The sequence below is a fragment of the Pteronotus mesoamericanus genome, unplaced genomic scaffold (assembly GCF_021234165.1).
Source record: "Pteronotus mesoamericanus isolate MK-2021 breed Mesoamerican mustached bat unplaced genomic scaffold, CSHL_Meso_final contig_90, whole genome shotgun sequence".
Classification (NCBI taxonomy): Eukaryota; Metazoa; Chordata; class Mammalia; order Chiroptera; family Mormoopidae; genus Pteronotus; species Pteronotus mesoamericanus.
Window position 1 is genome coordinate 31,256,500 of NW_026555277.1, and position 17,063 is coordinate 31,273,562.

Genomic DNA, 17,063 nt, shown 5'->3' on the forward strand with positions numbered 1-17,063 from the left:
TTTTATTGTGCTTATCTCTCTTGATACCTGCCCCTATTGGCCCCTCACCCAGAACAAAATGCCTTCATTTTACCTTTATCGGTTCTGACAGGAGATCCAGGCTCCGAGTCATGGATTCCCATAGCTGACTTCCTGCTAAAGGCTCCCCCAATCCTCCATTTCTCTATCCTTTGCCAGCCTGAGCTTAATCTGCAAAGGATTGGTGTCCAGACTAAGGACAGATAATAAGGCGGGACGTGCTGAACATAGACAGAACGGCAAAATTCCTGATATTATGTTTCCACCAGCCTCGAGAACAGGTTTCACCGTCCCCTAAAACATCCCTCATGATGGAATATATGATGGACTTAAAGGCTGGCTCATCTGGGGCCCTTTCACAGGGAAGTATTGGCACTGGGACCGACACCTACCACCATGTGGCTCTTAGAGAAAGCAAAAGAAAGCCTGGTCTCCAACACCAGCATTCTGTAATACAGTAGCACACGTGAAGCTCTCGATTCCCCACCACATGATGCTGACGCAAGGACAGTCACTCAGAGCTGTGGATTACAGATGCCCCCAAGCAGCACACAACCTCCACGTCTCAGAGGACGGCTACCCAGTTACCCACGTCATCTACCAAGGTGCCCTCCTGCCAGAGCCCAGGCAGCTTCCCTTCGGGGGATGCCCACTCAGCATGTACCACACGCTCAAAAGAGGTGAACAGCAGGCTGACCGAAGTTATAACTCTCTTCTCTCTATCCTCCCCTTTGGGCCCCGTAAGCCCCGTTCCCTCTATGGCTAGAACTCCCCTTCCTGGACCTCCCTGTGCAAGCCTACCCCAGGTTAATCTGTATGGCCACATCCCAATGGCTGGACCTCACACCATGTTGGGCACACTCTGCCCCCAGGAGTGAGCCACCCCCTTATTCACACAATGCCGGACACCACTAAGCTCATGAAAAAGGCCCAAAAAACCACCAATACCAACACTACTGGTCTAGAGCCCGAGGTCTTGCCCTGTCCTATCCAGGACCTATCCAGGACTCAAGTCTGGTCCCCGGCTCATGAGTCCAGATCATGCATCTATCCAAATGCACGTGCCTGTGTTTGTGTCATAGCACGACAGAACACATAGTCCTTCGCTGGCGCAGATATTAAAGGAACATGAACAATTAGAAGCCTCGGGGGAAACCTGGCTCACCGTGCCACTTGCCTTATGTAACTCCCTCCCGGTGCCCAACTCCCTAAACTCACCTGCGCACTCTACTAACTCTGACAAGCTCCTTAACATTTTGCTGACCGCCCCTTGATCGAACTCCACTGGCCACTGTCTGCGGGAGCGGGTGATGAACTGTTTTCCTACCCCTTGCCCTATACACAAGAGCATCATTTGACACTGGAGAAATGAGACTAAGGACTCCCAATATGGTTACACAAGGGGAAGAGCAGAGGCAGCACAGGAAGTGCCCAAGGTCCTATCAGAGTCTTGTGACAAAAACAGCGGTAGCGCTTTGAGGCTTTCCTTGAAGGACACAAGTCCCTAACTAACTGCCAGCGCAGCAGATAACAGACTCGCTCCCAGGGATCTGCTTTGCTGCCCGTGAGTACGAACCCCATAGAGCTCCCTGCCGTAGGCACGTGGGCAAATAATACAGGCGCAGCAATTCAAATAGCCCACGGAGCCACCCCCCAAACCCAAGCCAAATTTTACACAACGTGCCCTGAGCTCCCTAGGACTTGGATGAGGGGCCCTCTGCCTGCAGTGGACTTTATGTGCTGAAAAGATATGTAACATCGATACAGACTACAGGCAAGGATGTTACCAGGAGTCCTGGCATGGCGAAACAAACATCAAGAGGTGAATTTTGGAGAAATTGAGTTGGGTGCAAAAATTAGCTCCCAGCAAAACGACTTTTGGCCAATCTGTTGATACCCACCGGGGCAGAAACCATCAGACACCCATCCCCGCCACTTCTGCTACATGCAAGGTAACCCACCCTGCCCATTTTTAATTTTTTTCCCCCAGCTTGCCCCCACTGGAACAGGGCCACTGAAATTAATCCGTGCCCTCCACCACCTCCTAGCATTTGTCAACAGGTAGGCTCCTGTTTTGTGCCTGTGTCTCCAGGGCCACACTCCCTCTCCTTGCAGATGTTGGGGAGCCCACTTGTCAGTGGGCCCCTGGTCCAGGGACTCCCCTCACTGTGCTGATGCCTGAGTCAGTACTAAACCTTTGAGTTAACTGTGACTGTGGCTCAGGTATGATGCGTTTGGAAAACTGGTTGCCAGGTTGGACCGTAACAGGATTCCAGTGAAAGGAAATAGGAGCCTGTAAATTATTCCATCACTACCCGAGAACTACACCTTCAGCTCCTGACCCCACGCCAGGTCCTTACTCACACCACCTCCTGCCGGCCGCGCCTGCTCTGTTTACTGGGCTGGTTAGGAGAACCTGCTTTGAAATCGCTGGTTTTTAACCCCTACTCAGTCCTTAGTAGCTCTGTGACCTGAAGCAAGCTCCTTAGCTTTTCTGCGACTCGGTTTCCTCATGCATAGAATCATAGACACATTACTTACTTTATTGGGGTGTTATAAGGAAAACATACAAATAAAAAACATTCTAGGCAAAGCTCATAGCACAAACCTGATACAGAGGCAGTTCCCAGGTGTTCACTCCTCAAGGGGCAACTGAATTTCTTCTTCCTCCAGAAAGCCTTCCACGCCTAGTCCGAAGCCAGGTTCTCCTAAATCCAACCTGACTGCATTTTTGTTGGCACCTTGCTGTTGGCCATGTATTTGTTCTCTATATGCATGTGTTCATTTTGACTCCCCAAGTAAGAGATAAAGGTCCTTGGAGGAAGGGACTACATTGTACCTGGCTCTCCTGCTGACTTGCTGTGACGTCTTGCATTTCATTTTCTTGGGATTGAGTTTCTTTCTCTGAAATGACAAACACACGGCATGCATGCCCACATGTGCCCATTGCATAGCCTTGGGAGACACAGTATTCAGTTACTCTCCCTAGAGCCTTTGTCCAGACTCAGAGTCCTTCTTAAGGACTAGTGCTCTGGACAAGGTCGACTGATTTATTCAATAAACACATATTGAGTATTGAATAGTTTCAGCCCCCACTTAATATTCTAGAGATAAAACTTTGGGCATCTTGTCCCTGCACCTATGGGTCTTGTCACTAAATGGGGGAAGTATGATAAGCAAATACATAAATAAGAAAATATCGGGTGGGGATAAGTACAATGACGAAAACAATAATGGTGTGTCAGTGCCTAGAGAGGGGGCTACTTTGGATTGTGTGTCCAGGGAAAGATGTTTTAAGGTGGAAATTTTGATCGGGTAGATTTGGTGTGGGTCTAAGAATATGTGTTGTCAACAAGTAAGTGCAGGGAATTTGGGAAACACTGGGATGGTGAGCGAGAACGAGACAATGGGGTCAGAAGACCTGGGCTCAAATCTCATTTTCTACCCTTACATAGTGGTGCTACCCTGGGCAAATTATTGAACTTCTCTAACCCCCAGTTTCCTTATCTGTAAAATTGGAACACTATTACTACAGCTCCCAGAAGGTTGTTATTAGGATTAAGACAAAACATATAAAGTGCCTGGCAATAGTATGTGTTCAATAAAAGGTAGCTATTATTTGCAACAATAGGTCTCCCCATTCCTAACTGGAATCTTTTGTCTGAATTACTCAGAAGACAAATCCAACAAAAGAGTTGAATTTTGCCTAATAAAACTGTTTCTCTTAAAAATCAATTCTCAGAAGACCTCCTTGTGAACAAGTATGCCAGAGTCCAATGAATAAGTGTCCTGTGGCTCTCGTTTAGGCAGGTTTAAGATTTGAAATAACTTTGGCCTAATTTCCTCTCCTAATAAAATGGAAGCCTGGCTACTTGCCCTAACTTGGGGCAGGGGTGTCAGCAGGGGGGAGATTTCTGAAACCCAAAGGAATGTGTGATTTGCAAAGTGTGAGACACACTCAGAACACACTCCTTCTCAGACCGGCGGGGGGCATCCAACTGAAAGTCCCCAGCAGCAGCGATAAGGGCAGCCCCTGATACCCTGGCCCCCGAACAGTTGGAGAAGTGGGCCACTCCTTCACATTTATAAACTAAACTGGTACATAACGAAGAAAAAAAAAAGTTGGGCAGGAAGCAGCCTTTTCAACCAGTGAAGAAACCGTTAGAATCCATCCCTTTGCCCTGATGCCAAAGCTCCGCCTGCCCCTCCCAGCCACTCTATCAAGGACCCTCAGCTATCAGAGAGCCCTGGGGGTATTTGTCCCTAGTTTATCAAGGACCTGTGGAAACATTTCTCTAACTGAAGATAAAGAAAATTTTTTTTTCTCCCTGTCTCCATTCTACTTCTAGCTTCTACCAGAAAGTTCCTCTCCTTTTCTTTCAGTAACAACAGTTCTGAAAAGAAGATATTTTTCATTCTTCCTCCTGGACTTGAAGTAACTGGTGGAGAGGCAGGTAAGACGAGTTTGATTCATTCATTTATTCATTCCTTCCTTCCGTCAATAATGTTGGGTACTTATCGTGTGCTAGATACTGAGCACGTGGGAGCTTGCAGTCTTTGGGGGAGCCACAGAGTACTTAATTACAAAATGTAGAATCGCACATTGTGATCTAAACTGGGAGTGAGATCTTATCATGGTGGGTCCTAATCCAGTCACAGGGGGCCTGGGAGACTTCCCTGAAGAAGTAATATTTGACTGAGAGTGTGCTTAATACTTGGCTAGATTTTGCTCTTGCCCTCTAAGTGGATGTTCTCAGGATTAAAAGGATTCCTCAGGGCCCGAAAGACTCGCTGCCATTGCCTGCTGTCCCGTTTCCGCTACCAAGTCACGATTACTTGACCCTTGTGAAGGTTAGGGTGGAAATGACTTATTGGAGTGAAAGAGAAGCTAGCATAAACCTGCCAGGACCTCCTTCAAGATTCAGTTCACTTTGCAAAAGTTGCCAGATAAAAGATATTTCCAGATGGAGGGCCACGCAGGAAATACAAATGGAATATTTTTTTAACAGCTCTTCCTTTGCAAGATATGACCCCAGGCAGCCTTCTGCCCCACACGGGGAAGCAGCGTAGCTTAGAGTGAGAGGAGCTGAGCTGGCCCTGGGGCCTTGGGGAGGGGCTGTGGCCTGGAGGGGCATTAAAAATGCTGTATTTACAGGAGGCCCCCACCCTCCCTCCACTACCACCCGAAACAGAACCTGTGCCTGTGATGTTTTAACTCCGGGATCCTCGGAGGAGAAGGTGGTAGACAGATACGTGTAAGAGCATTGAGTTCCTTTAAGGATGTGGCTTTACCTAATAGTAAACTGCACCCTTTTTCCCTGTCCTTGGAACCAAACAGCTTCACAAGGAAGGTCACCTGGAAGCCAGGAAGCAGTGCTGCTTACAAAGGCCTGAGTGGGCAAGGCGTGCTGTTGGGGGACCTGAAGGGCACCGCAGAGCCCCCAGGACTGGCTTTCCCCCAGCGCTGGGGTTGCTAATGGCCCCTGGATGCACGTGAGAAGGCTGTGAGCTCCCCGACGCAGCAGGTAACATTCTGCATGTTTTCACTGATCGATACCTAGGGAATGGCCTTTAACTTTCACCAGTTGTTTTTTTATTGTAGTAAAATATATATAAAACATAAAGTTTACCATTTTAACCAAGTTCAGTGGCACTAAGCACATTGACATTGTTGTATAACTATCACTGCCATCCCTCTCCAGACCTTCAAAAAAAAAAGCCTTATTATGTTTTAATTTTTTATTTTGCAATTACAGTTGACAGTCAATATGAGTTTCAGGTACCCCACAGTGGTTAGAAACTTGTGTATCTCCAGGTTTCCCTTTTGTATCCTCCCAAACTGAAACACTGCACCCATTGAACAAAACTGCCCCTACCCACCCCAGTCCCAGACCCTGGCAGCCACCATTCTATAATACTTTCTGTCTCTAGAAATTTGACTACTCTACTTACCTCATATGAATGGAATTATACAGTCTTTGTCCTTTTTTTTAAAAAAAAATATTTGTTATTGATTATGCTATTACAGTTGTCCCAGATTTTCCCCTTTGCTTCCTCTATCCGGTACCCCCATTCCCTCCAGCAATACCTGCCCCCCCCACCTTAGTTCATGTCCATGGGTTGTACATATAAGTTCTTTGGCTTCTCCATTTCCTATACTGTTCTTAACACCCCCCTGTCTATTTTGTACCTACCAATTTATGCTTCTTAATCCCTGCACCTTTTCCCCCCATTCTCCTCCCACCTGATAACCCTCCAAATGATCTCCATATCTATGATTCTGTTCCTGTTCTGGTTGTTTGTTTAGTTTGTTTTTTAGATTTCATTGTTGATAGTTGCAAATTTGTTGCCATTTTAATATTCATAGTTTTGAGCTTCTTCTTTTTCTTAAATAAGTCCCTTTAGCATTTCACATAATAATGGCTTGGTGATGATGAACTCCTTTAGCTTTACCTTGTCTGGGAAGCACTTTGTCTGCCCTTCCATTCTAAATGATAGCTCTGCTGGATAGGGTAATCTAGGTTGTAGGTCCTTGCTTTTCATCATTTTGAATACTTCTTGCCAGTCTTTTGAGAAATCACCTGACAGTCCTATGGGAACTCCTTGGTAGTCAACTCTCTGCTTTTCTCTTGCTGCTTTTAAGATTCTCCCTTTATCTTTAACCTAAGGCATTTTAATTATGATGTGTCTTGGTGCGGTTCTCTTGGGGTCCAGCTTGTTTGGGGCTCTCTGTGCTTCCTAGACTTGTATGTCTATTTCCTTCATCAAATTAGGGAAGTTTTCTTCCATTATTTTTTTCAAATAAGTTTTCAATTTCTTGCTCTCCCTTTCCTCCTTCCAGCATTGCTATGATTCAGATGTTGGTACGTTTGGAGATGTCCCAGAGGCTCATTAGACTACTTTTGGGGTTTTTTTTTTTTATTCTTTTTTCTTCTTGCTATTCTGACTGAATGCTTTTTTTCTTCCTTATGTTCCAAATCATTGATTTGAATCTCAGCTTCATCTCCTCCACAACTGGTTTCCGTAGATCTTTATTTCACTTAATGTAACCTTCATTTCTGCCTGGGTCTTTTTTATGTTGTTGCAGTACCAAACGAGTTCTTTGAGCATCCTGATCACCAGTGTTTTGAACTCTGAATCTGGTAGGTTGATTATCTCCATTTCATTTAGTTTCTTCTGGAGTTTTGTTACGTTCTTTCATTTGGGCCATATTTCTTTGTCTCCTCAGTTTGGTAGCCTCCCTGTCTTTGTTTCTGTGTATTAGGTAGAGCTGCTTTGACTCCCTGTCTTAGTAGCATGGCCTATTGTAGAAAAGACACCTGTAAATTGTGTGGGGCAGAACCTTAGACCATCTCTTTGTGGCTCTGACTTGGAGGGAGGGTTGGGAGAGGGGACAATGCCACTGCCTGGCTTCTGGAGGTTTTCCCAGGAGGAAGCTTTCTCTTGGTACTCACCCTGTTTCCAGTCACATCTCTTTCTCCTTGTATGCCACTGGTACCCTTCCAGGCTTTGCCCTGGTACTGAATCCCAGATAGGGTGGGTCTGCATAAGTCCTAAGTTTGTGTGGGCCCTTTAAGAGGAGTCTCCTGAAAATCCATCAGTTTCTTTCACTGTCCCAACCCTCAATGGTTTTTACAGCCAGAAGTTACAGGGGTTTATCTTCCTGCTGCTGGAACCCTGGGCTGTGTGGTCTGGCCCAGGGTTCCCTTGCTCCTGGGATATCCCTCTTGATTTGCGTCTATCACACATGAATGTGGGACCGCTTGTTCTGCTGTCTCTCTGCATCACACTGCCTGTCCACACTTGTCTGCCTGTCTCCACACCTCTCCTCTCCTACCCATCTGGATGAATGTGGCTTCTTTAAATCCTTGGTTGTCAGACTTCCATACAGCTTGATTTTCTGAAGGTTCTGGGTGATATTTGCTTTGTGGTTTAGTTGTAATTTTTCCTGTAGTTGTGCGAGAAGGCGAAGCATGTTTACCTATCCCTCTATCTTGACCAGAAGTCTACAGTCTTTGTCCTTTTATGACCAGTTTATTTCACTTTGTATAGTGTCTTTAAGGTTCATCTAGTTTATCTATGTTGTTACATGTATTAGAATTACCTTCATATTTTAAGGTGAAATAATATTTGATCGTTTGCATATACCACTTTTTAAAAAATCCATTCATCTCTTGATGAACACTTGGGTTGCTTTTATCTTTTGGCTATTATGAATAATGCTGTTATGGACATGTATGTACAAAATCTGTTTGAGTCTCTGCTTTTAATTTTTTTAGGTATGTACCAAAAAGAAGAATTGCTGGGTCATGTTTTTAATCTTTGAGGAAACTGCACAATATGTTCTGTGTAGCTACACCATTTTACATTTCTACCAGCAGTTCACAAGGGTTCTAATTTCTCCACATCTTCTCCAATACTTATTTCTAATTTTTTAAAATAATACCCATCTTTTAATGGGTATGGAGTGGTATCTTATTGTGGTTTTGATATGCCTTTCTCTAATGATGAATGATGTTAAACATCTTTTATGTGCTTATTGGCCCTTTGTGTATCTTCTTTGGAGAAATGTCTATTTAAGTTCTTTGTCCATGATTTACTCTGTTGTTTAGTTTTTCTGTTGTTGAATTGTAGGACATCTTTATATATTCTGGATATTCCATGGGTTGCTTTTTCACTCGGTTGATAGTATCCTTTGATATGGAAACATCTTTAACTTTGCTGCAATCCACTTTATCTCATTTGTTGCCTGTGCTTTTGGTGTCACATTCAAAAAATCATTTCTAAATCCAATGCCATGTAGATTTCCCCTGATGTTTTCTTCTGAAGTTATGGGAGTTTTATAACTTTAGTCACCAGGTTTGCAAGAGCACGGTGACAGACAACGCAGGGCCGTCCTCAATGCTGGTTCTGGGGAGACCTTCCTCTCCAATGTAAAGGTGCTCAGGTCTTGGTGAATGTCAACGTGAATCTTGGAACTGGGACGTTAACAACATGGGTGTGATATTTGAAGCCTTTCATTTCGAAGAAATTATTGAGTATCTCCAAATTTATATCAGTACACTGTGAGCTACTGAAAATCATCACATGGTCTCTCTTCTCCAAAAACGTAGGCACTTTTGAGGTAGCAAGATACTGTACAGACATGAAATCATTGCACTGCAAGACAGAGTGTAATGGGCACCTAGCCAGGCCCTGCAGACAAGAACTATAAGAACTCAGGAAAGAATCATCCACCATGAGCTTCAGGGAATGAGAAACTTTCAGCTTGAACTGGGTCCAGGTTGACGGACACAATTGCGAGAGGCAGAGAAGATGGGGGAGGATTTTGTACTAACTGCAGTAATGACTGCCACTTACTGAGCACTTACTATGTGCCAGCCACCGTGTTCTGCCTGCCGCATACCTTATCTCAGTTACTCCTCCTAACCTTACATTTATCATTGTCTCTATTTTATCGTTGCAAGCACTGAAGCTCAGAGATTTGCCTAAGATTTATTACCCAGATAGTAAGTTGTGAAGCAGAAACTCAAACCAGGTTTATTTATCTCCAGAACCTCTGTTCTTGACCAGTCTGCTATTTTAGCACCAAAGTACTGAAACGCAGACATCCCAGAGGGAAGAGGATAGGACAACGCATCAAAATGGTCACAAGCAGGATGTTTGAGATTAAGCAGGAGCCAGCAGCCTGTCTAGATGGGAAGGTTCTGGTTCTAGGAGTGAGGGATACAAAGTTGAATCGACAGAGTGGGCAGCATCACAGGGCACTGTAATGGGAGCTCAGGGAGCCTGGTCTGGATCTGCCAGAAGGACAGGATCGCACATAGAGCTACAGCTCTAACCTTCCAGTCCACCTGTTCCCTTTCTAAAACTGTGATCGCTGAGGTCCCAGCAGGATGAGTGGCTTGCCGATGACCCCAGGCAATAGGGAGCCACCGCAAATTCTTGAGCAAAGTGGTGACCGTGAAGAAAACAATATTCTATATGGATTAGTTTGGCAATAAGATATATGAGGGGCAACTGAAGGGAAGCAGAAAAATGCACACAACTCTTTCCCTGGTTTTTGCCAAAGGGTATTTCTAGGGAGCATGATAGACAAGGCTCCTGCCCGCTGAGGTGTGAGGCTTGAGAAGGTAAGTGTCATGAGGAGGGTCAGCATTGCCCCACCCCCCCCAGGCTCGGTACACTCAGCAAGGGCCTGAGTACCAGAAAACAGCTTCCCCAGAAGCAGCCTGGCCCCTTCTCCCAATAGAAGGCCTGCCTGCCATGCAATGTCTCAGACCAGAGACCCCTAGCTCTGAAGAGCCAGTGGCCAGCGCAGGCTGCTGACGCCATCTCTTTATGTCACCTGGGCCTGAGGCTGGGCCAGGTGTCTGTGAGCCTAACCCACCTTACCATGGGCATCGCAGAGCAGGTAAGATCAGGCAAGAGTCCCCTAGGCAAGGAGACTGAGCCCACCTTGCTTGGGCTGAGCCCTGGTTGTGGGAGAATTCTAGTACCCACCCATGTCTGGCCAAGAAAGTTTTGCCCTGGCTGACCATCATCCTCTGAGGTTTTAGGCTCAATTAATTCTAATAATTGCTGCCATCCATTGAGCATTGGGCTAAGCATTTGACATGCATGATCTCATTTTATTCCTACAACTCTGTGATGAAGATATAATTATCCCCGATTTTACACGTGACAGAACTGAGGCTCAGAGTAGTCAAATAATTTGCCTAAAGCCACATAGCTAAAAAAGCCAGGGCTAGAACACAAGTCTATCTGCAAACCCTGTGCCTTTACCCCTACGATTGACTGTATCCTACACATTGGTTCACTGTGGCCATGTCTCCTTGTGGACGTGGGGGCCCTTCAGTGGAGAATCAAGCTTCAAAGAGTGGCCTCATTGCTTCTGGACACCCCCGCACCTGAACATTCTTGGCTATAGGAGCCAAGAGCCTGATCTTTTCCCCAAACCAAACTCTTGGGCCCAAATATGAATAATATCTGGGCCCTTATCTTTTGTGCCTTATCTCGGCCCAAAAGTGATGCTTCAGAAACACAGTGGACCTTCCAGGTCCTTCACAACTTTTACCCGCAGAACGTAGTGCAGGTACACTCGGTCAAGGGGAGCAGAGCTGCTATTTGTACATTTATTCATTCAGGGAATTTTTCTCCAAGGCCTATTGCACGTCCAGCACATTCCAGGTGCTAAAGACGCAACTGAAAACAAGTCATAAAGAAATTCTAGCCTCTGAAAACAAGTCATAAAGAATTTCTAGCCTCATAGAATTAATCTCCCAGCCAGGAAGAAAGGCCAAAACAAACACACACACACAAAACAACAAATACATATATAGTAAAGCAGAAGTAATGATGATACTAAGAAGAAAAATAAAGCAGGATAAAGGATTGTTAAAAGCTCATATGGGGACAAAACATTTAACAGAGACTGAATGGAGTACGTGGGAGCCATAGGATGATCTAGAAGGTGAGCATCTCAAGTAGAGGAAAGAGCAAGTGGGAAAGGCCTCCAGTGGGAGTGGTCCTGATTTGTTTCCATAAATAGAAGAAAGGTCAGTGTGGTTCAAGCAGAGAAAATGAGGGGGATGTGGTGAAGAAAAGCAATAGGGAACAGAAATATGAGGCCTTCTAGGCCACAGTTAGGAGCTTGGATTTCAACTGTGCTGTACCAGGGTCCAAAGAACCATAGTGTGTCACTCAGGTAGGGCTGTCTCAGAGTAGCTAAAGCAAGGAGACAGTTCGCATGAACAAACAGCACAAGGACAGCTCAGGCAGTCAGCTCACGCAGCTCTGGCTCACCCAGCTCTGTCTGCCCCTTGAACTCAGAGCAGCAAGTAAGTCCAGTACCCAAGAGAGCGATGGGGGAGGGTTTGACGGTGGCAAAAGCGGAAGAAGGAGCTATTGACTGTTTCATTTGCCGTGTCCATCAAAGAGGGTCTGAATTATCAATGAATACTTAAATATTTTAGAGCTGGAATCTCTATGTATATACCAAATCTTCTGCAGAAGCTGCTAGGTGTCAGTTTCCTTTCAAGCATCTTATTTGTTTCATTTCACAGAAACCTAGTAACAGCTCCCTGAGATAGGTACTCTGAATAGGCCCACTTGACAGAGGCAGAAACTGAAATCCAGAGAGGCTGAGCAACATGTCCAAGGTCAAGAAGTACAGAACTGCTGTGGTTGGAGCAGGGGTGGCGAGAGATCACTAGGGAGGCACTTCAGAGACCCAAGGGGCAAGCTGGGAAATCTCATTTCAGAGGCGTGCTATGAGCTTAGCTCTAACTGCTAAGACCTCGGGTGGAATTGTGACATTTGTGTCAGTTACTTCAGCACTTGATTTGGCCTCTTGCCTTAGTTGTAAAAGGTGATTTAGTAGTCATTGAAAGGGGGGAGAGGAAATCAGATGAATAAAATCAGGGATGTGGCAGAAGCAGGCAATGTGGTTAGGGGTAGGCAATGAAGCTGTCAGCAACCTCAATGTGACCTACGTGGGCACAATCCAGCACTTCTAGCTGAAAAATGTGGGCTCCCCAAGCCTGAGGCCAGCTGATGTCAGGCTCACTGCAGCTCATTCTAAAGCACCTCAGTCCCAGCATTCTTTGGCAGAGGTCCTGCCTAGCTGAGAGATTGTTGCTTCCTGATCCAGTGGTGATTGCTTCTGAAAGATGGGGTAATAACAACAGCCATTATTTCTGAGCATTTACTATGCACCGTCACTGTGCAAAGCATTTTTACACACATTGTCCTACTGAATCCTCTCAAAGTTCCTGTGAGGTGAGCCAGCGTACCGGTGGTCTCACCCTAGTCCTGGCCCTGCTGAGCATTACAATTGCTTTCATTACCAGATAGAGAAACTGAGGTTCAGAGAGATAGAATAACTTCCCCCACATCACACAGCTAGTCAATAAGTGAGCTGTGTCTCTCTGACACCTATGCCCATTTTCCTAAACTCAGTTAATATAGACTATTTTTAGATTTTTTGGGGGGGGGTGGCTCTTTTCTACTGTATAGGAAACCTGATTTATTTATCAGTAAGGTTACTAGTAGGTCAAACATTCTGTGAAAACATATTCATCAACTAGCCCTGAAATGTTCTAAAATAAGTTTGGGAGCCAGGTGCCTGTGACAATTAACTAGCTCGAGAATTTTGCATGGGAACTGAAGCCATATCAAAACAAATCTTTATTTTTGTTCTTATCTGTGAATGTCTAATGCATGCAGGTGATGGAACTTGGCATCTAATGGTTGGAAAAAATAAAAGAAGTAAATTGTCATTCTGTGCATTTTCCCAATGGCATTTGCATTTGTATTTCTATTAGAGGTCCATTTTACTTTTCTAATTTGAATTTCAGATAAATAAGTTTTTTTTATTAAATTCATTGGGGTGACATTTGTTAATAAGATTATATAGGTTTCAAATGTAGGCTTCTGATACATGATTTGTATATTGCATTGTGTGCTCCCCAATAGAAATCCATTTTAGCAAAGAAATGTAGCCTTAGTCTCTTGAAATTGCTCTTCCCTAGAAAACAATTATAAATGTAATAAGCAGAAAGAATGGAAAAAGCCAAGAGGAAAGAGGTAATCCACCTGGGGTCAGATTCATCGTGCAGACCGATTCAGTCTTTTTCTGACATTCGCATTCAGGAAGGAAAACTTGGAAAATTTCTAAACTTTAGGGTATTTAAGATTTGCGAGGAGTGAGGGGAGAGGAAGAAGGAATTAAATTGTAGTTTCACTGGGTAGGCATCAAGCATGCATTCCCCCAATTCTAAAGAACCATTTTACGCCTTTGAATCACCTCAGTTCCTGAGTCCCTCTTCTGCATAAGGTGTAAGGTTGCTATGGAAAGACACAATACAGTCACGATTGCTTTAAAATTATTCATAATAAAAACATGTTTTGAGACTTGATTCTCAATGTTAAACTTAAATGTGAGCTATTCAAGTGCCTGTTGAAGAGAAATGAAATCCCACCGGTCGGTGGTTATTTCTTCCAACCACTGTGTGTGAAATTGAAATCTAAAGATACCATTTCAAATATTCACTTTCTCTAAGGAAGTTCTCCCCAAAGAGCTGTGAAAGATAAGAAACTGACCCAAAGTCACAGGCCGTAATCACTCTTTCCTTACACACTTGGGTCAAAACAGAAGCATATTATTCAAAGGAACTTTTACGCCCCAAAGTTGACCTTTCAGAGGTTACCTCCTGGAACCCCAGGATATATTTATTTTAACAACGAACTGGAGCCCCATGCAAAACAGCAGCAAGGAAGGGAGCAATGCATCAGATTTAATAAAAGCAAGCAGATGCAAGTAAGTCATCTAGTCACCAACAGAGTGAACATTAAAGTGGAAAACGCTTACTTTTTGTTAAGCAGCATAGGAGGTGAGGTAAAGGGACCCTGCTCTGCTTGCTTTTTAAAAATAGAAAATTGTTTTTAATTTGGGTGGGCAATTCTTATCTTCATATTCAGTTTCAAGCTTTATGTATTTATTTGTTGTTGAGGTGTACTCGACATACAACAATATATTAGTGTCAGGTGTACAACATGACTCAACATTTGAATATTGTGAAATGATCACAAGAAGTCCAGTTAACATGTGTCATTATACATAGTGACAATTTTTTTTCTTATGATGAGGACTTTTAAGATCTACTCTCTTAGCAACTTTCAAATACGCACTACAGTATCGTTAACTCGAGGCACCATGTGTCCATTACATACTCAGGACTTATTTATTTTGTAGCTGGAAGTTGGTGCTTTTTGACCCCTTCCCCCCACTTTTCTCACACACACCCTTACCCCACTGGCAACCGCAAGTCTATCCCCTGTGTCGATTAGTTGGGATTTTTGTGTTTGTTTCTAAGATTCCATATAGAAGTGAGATCATACAGTATTTGCCTTCCTCTGTCTGACTTATTTCACTTAGCATAACGGCCTAAAGTTCTATCCATGTTGTCGCAAATGACAGAATTTTCTTCTTTTTTATGGCTGACTAATATTCATGTGTGTGTGTGTGTGTAATTTTCTTTATCCATTCATCTATTGATTGACACTTAGATTGTTTCCCTATCTTGGCTATTGTAAATAAGGCTGCCGTGAACATGGAGGTGCATATATCTCTTTGATTTGCTGTTCATGTTTTCTTTGGATAAATACCCGGTAGAATTGCTGGATTCAAGCTCCTTTTAAATTCTCCCCATGATGTCTTTGCTATAACAAAGCAGCTGCCATTTAGGAGCACTTAATATATGCCAAGTGCTTTCCATGCATTGAATCTCCGATCTGCTGCTACGCCCACGCCACTACAAGCCCGTGTGCCACACTTTGCCTGCACTCACCCGTTTAATCCTCCCCACAACTGAGGCAAGAGGTCCGGCATTCCCATTTTGGAGATGAGGATGCTGAGAGTTGCGATTCCTGCCGTGGGTCCAGGTTCACACAAGTGGGACGTGACCCGTTGGAATGCAGGTGGTCTGACCCACGGCCCCCTGCCCACTACCGCCTCCTCAGATTAAGGAACTTTCCTAGGCCATGCTAGCTGTTCAATAAAAGCCTAACCCAGGCAGATCAATTCCAGAGTCCTGGCATTTAGCCGCCACACTGGCTGGTTGTCAGGATGTAAACTGCCGATCACAACTTATATGTTCATTTTCATGTCTGATTGGAGAGTAGTAGGTTACATGTTTATCACATAATTTGGGTTTCCCTAAAAATTCCAGGTTGGGTTTCTTTTTTTTTTTAATAAAAAACAAGGGTCTAAAAAAGATTAAATTTAAAAACCAAGAGTCTGATCAGGAGAATGTCTTTTTATATATTAAGGCCTTGACTTGGACCAAAAGCTATTTTTAAGGCTTCCTTTCCTCCTACCCCCTCCCCCAACAGAGGAACAGATTTTGATTATACCCATTAGGGACCCAAGCTTTGGTGGTGGAGACAAGAAAATGACAAGAGCGTGCAGACCATAGTAAATTCTGGTTATACCTGTGAAAAGTCAGTGAGGATTTGGCTCAGAACAGGGAAAATGAAGCATCCAGGGATTCACTTCTGGCTTCAGGCGCAACCTTGCAATGTGAAATCATCCAGGCCCTTCAGTGCCATCTTTAAAATGGGAGTGAAATGTCTATTACTATGATGCAGACTGTTCATTTAAAAAAAAAACCCAAAAACCCTACGGAGTCTGAAAGCACGTGGTAGTTTCCTTTTTACAAGACTTGTGACTTAGCGTCATGCACAAATAGGCCTTTAATAAAAATTTCTGAATGCGATCATTTTCAAGGAACTCTGATGGGGACCAAGGGACCCCAAGATTTTTTTTACACAGAAGGGCAGACTGTTAGCCTCCTCCTCCCCCCTTCTGTATTTCCTCCTTCACCCTAGAATTTGCCCTTGAGGTTAAAGGGGGGAAACCTGAACTCCAAAATCAAGTCTGGCTTTTTTTTTTCCTCTTTCCCTGACCCAGGGCAAAATAGTCTCTTGATCATTGCTCTTGATCATTGCTCTTGATCATTGGAAAAGCACTTTCTCTGTCCAGAGTCTTACTGGCACTTTACAGGGGGGCCACTTGAACCGCAGGAGTCCGATTTTTGAAAAGATGCTGAGGGAGGGAATTCTGCCGCCAGCAGATGGAAGGAGACGAGACCAGCGTGGTCCCTCCCAACCACCCTCCCTCTGGGATTAGCTGCTCTAGCACTGCTCAGGCGCACCGGCCCGCGCAGTGCCTGCTCGCACAGCCCAGTCTCTTCTCGGGAGCGTGGACGCAGTCGCAAGCCCGCGACCGGCAGAGCCGTGCGGTGCCGGGCAACGCCGCGCGCCGCATCCGCCGACCTGGGACCTCGGACCCCGGACGGGCGCGAAAGCCACTCGGAACGCTTGCATTTCTGTATGTGCTTATTTCACATTCTTGCCTTTTCTTTCTCCCTCGAGCGGCCCCCTGGTTACTTTCAGCCATAGTTAACCAAAAGGGAAACGGCGAAGAGGGGAAGCCCTGAGAATGATGAGGGGCAACCCAGCTGCCTCTCCAAGGAGAGGGGCTC